This window comes from Populus alba, chromosome 10, assembly GCF_005239225.2.
Source record: "Populus alba chromosome 10, ASM523922v2, whole genome shotgun sequence".
NCBI classification, from domain to species: domain Eukaryota; kingdom Viridiplantae; phylum Streptophyta; class Magnoliopsida; order Malpighiales; family Salicaceae; genus Populus; species Populus alba.
Window position 1 is genome coordinate 20,491,547 of NC_133293.1, and position 3,346 is coordinate 20,494,892.

Genomic DNA, 3,346 nt, shown 5'->3' on the forward strand with positions numbered 1-3,346 from the left:
TTTGTTCTTATCATCATCATCACATCTCTTGTCCTCGACATTGCTTCATTTCCACTCGAGGAAGATCAAGTTCATGACTATAATATTGACAACGAAGTGATTGAAAGCTTTTCTCCTCGCCAAAATAGAGGAGTTAGCCGCTTTCTTGCTCATCACAAGAAACCGAAAGATCGAAGACTAACTTGTAACAAGTTCCCTAGGATTTGTCACGCTAAGGGAAGCCCAGGACCTCACTGCTGCAAGAAGAAGTGTGTTAATGTGTTAGCCGATCGTCTAAATTGCGGCTTATGTGGGAAGAAGTGCAAGTATAATGAAACATGCTGTAATGGAAAGTGTGTGAATCCATCGTTCAATAGGAGACATTGCGGGGCTTGCAACAATAGCTGCGGCGGCAATGGGAACTTATGTGTTCTTGGCCTTTGCAACTATGCATGAACTAAGAGCAGTGGATAACAGTCTTTGATTCATTTATTTTACATGCAATTCTTTGTTTATCTAAGCAAGAAAGTTAATAAAAATTGAATTTTGTATACCTTAATACTATTAATTCTTGTCTTCAGTATTAATTTCCAGTGCTTACATGAATATTGTAATTAACCAATTAAATTATATTAATTTGATTAGTGTAACATAATGGAAGAGACATATATATATATATAAATATATATGAAGTAAATATATCTCTAAAATAATTTTAAGAATAAAATGTATTTTTTTCAAAATAAAAAAAATAAAGATACAACTTCTATCTTTGATGTCCGAAAATAATAATGAAACGCTATGTGAATGACATCATCTTGCAATAATTAAAACAATTAATATCATCATATCCACAGTGCCTCCTCCCCAATCTTCACAGATCACCCTGCAGTTCATGCTGGGAAAGAATTCGTTTAAATTTCTCAGTTAAAGTGTGAAAATTAGGGGTTGCTTGCAATTCTGCTAGTTTCACTCTCCGTTGAAAACACAAGATTAACTTTCTTTTGGTGCTGTGTATGTGAAAGACATGGTATTTTTTACAGACAAATCATCAAACACCTAGAAAGCATCTCCAATACAACGAAAAATATTATTGTCAAGAAGCCCCAATTTAAAACCAACAGCATAAAAAATTCCATGAAAATAATTTAACGTTGTTTCTCGGGCTCTCTTACCCCTTTGATTTCTTTTGATTTTTGCATTGTTTTAAATTTTCTGTAGAATGTGACCAAAATACACTGCATAACGAAATCCTGAAGAATAAGAAATAAAAAATAATAATACTATTTGCTAATTAATTAAATTCAATCCAAAAAAATATGTAATTCTCAAAATACTCCTCTTAGTATCACGATTTTTTTTTATAAATTTCCATAGTTTGTATCCCATGCCTAAAACAAATCGTGAATGCTTCTAGCTACCAAGTCTAAAATCAACTGCCCAGAACAAATATTTCACATGAAACTTACATAAATATTTATTTATATAACTAATCATTAGTCAAAAAGTTACAAGTTAAAGATATACGCTAGCTCTAATTAGTTATTTCCCTCTAACCTATCTATGTTCCTTAATTAGTTAACATCTCTAAGCGATTCTGGTTTTATTAAAGAACTTTTTTTGTAATAATGAAAGTTAAAACATATTTTAAACCATGAATTTCAATTGTTTTGTTAATGAAAAATATTTTTAATCTCTTATTTGATCTTATTTTATTTTTTATGGTTTATCCATTTAAACTTGATTTTATTACGAAGGGAGTGTTTGATCATATTTAATATTTCTAAACTCAGAAAAGTATAATTTATTTTTGTTATATAATTCAAACCTGTTTTTTATTTATAAATTTAATAATTTTGTAGACATGAAAGAAAAAATAAATTTAATAAAATAAATTTAAATGAAAAAAAGCATTATGATTTTTAAAAGAAACTAGCTATAAGAGCAATTGCTTCAGGTTACATTATTAAGCAAGTAATTAACTGGAAAAAATCACATACCTTAGGCGGGAGAAATTGTAAACATTAAATAAATAAAACAATAAAAAAATATATACATAAAAGCCCGTCTAGCTCAGTTGGTAGAGCGCAAGGCTCTTAACCTTGTGGTCGTGGGTTCGAGCCCCACGGTGGGCGTTTGTTTGTTTGTTCCTATTTTTCCTTTTTTTTCTCTTCTTTTTGGTTGCTTGAAGAAGATTTTTGTGTGATACTCTTCGAGATGAGATCTGCCATGAAGACCCCAGAAATACGCGTATCTTTCTTTTTTTTCTCAAGAAACAATAAAAGTAGATAAGAGATCATTGACGCTACTCCAGGAAACGCCACAAGGTATTACAATTATCAAAAAATGATATTGGTAGAAGTTTTCAGCTTTGTTGATTTGCTCATGAACTTTAATAGCCACTTTTTTTTCTAGGTCACTCGTTGAAGCACAAGAACTTTAATAGCAGTCAAAAAATAAAAGAACTTTACACGCATCAATAACTTTTTATTTTTGTATTTGTACAAAAATAAAAATACCCCTGATGCTAAACAATAATAACGAAAAATATTATTATGGAATTGCAACTAAGCCACTGAAGCTAGGGTTAAAAAATTTAAATGACAAGAGTAATATAGTAATTTCACTGTTCATTAATTTGTAAAAAAAAAAGCTCCTAGTACTAAACAATAACAATAATAAAAAAAAAACTATTATGGAGTTATAATCAAGCCCTGAAATCAATTTATATAGTAAGTATAATGGAGTAATTCATCTATTTATTAAATGTACCGAAAGTTCTTATTGTTAAATTTTTAAAATTAGTATGATAATTATATTATTAAAAAAATAAAAAAATATTATTACTCCAAACAAATAAAAAATGTTAAATTAATAGCGTGAAGAGATTTTGACTAATAAAATAAAACCTTATAAATTGAAGGCTGAATAGTAAAATAATAATTTTAATAACCTGAAATTCATTTTACTGTGGATTAAGGGACCCTAAAACAACCATGTTATTTAGTTTTTTAGTTAATAGTTAATTGGATGTGCGCCTGAACAGATTCAGCTGATGAGATATTCCTCCACGTAGTTTGTTTGGCTTGCTCGTGGCAGTGGTTAAATAACCTCCGCAAAGTCTGGAAGATTTAAATCCTATAAATCCTGCAACTAAAAATAATCTTCCAGTTATTAAACTTAGTTCGTTCGGTAAGTAATACAATAAATTTATGATTTAAAATCTAATTTAAATACACGTTTGAATGAGCTCGAATGCAAACGAAACCTTTAGCAAAAAAGAGAGGTGGCTTCGTTACTGTCAATTTTTCTTTCTTCCATTTTGATCGTTTAATTATATATTACATATAACTAATAGCAAGAAAAA

General features: G+C 29.2%; 1 non-coding gene across 1 annotated transcript; it reads left to right on the top strand.

The window, feature by feature from the left end:
- Positions 1-2,041: 2,041 nt before the first annotated feature.
- On the top strand, positions 2,042-2,114 carry TRNAK-CUU (transfer RNA lysine (anticodon CUU)). The gene has a single exon. It is a non-coding gene; the product is annotated as a tRNA-Lys (tRNA).
- Positions 2,115-3,346: the final 1,232 nt, after the last annotated feature.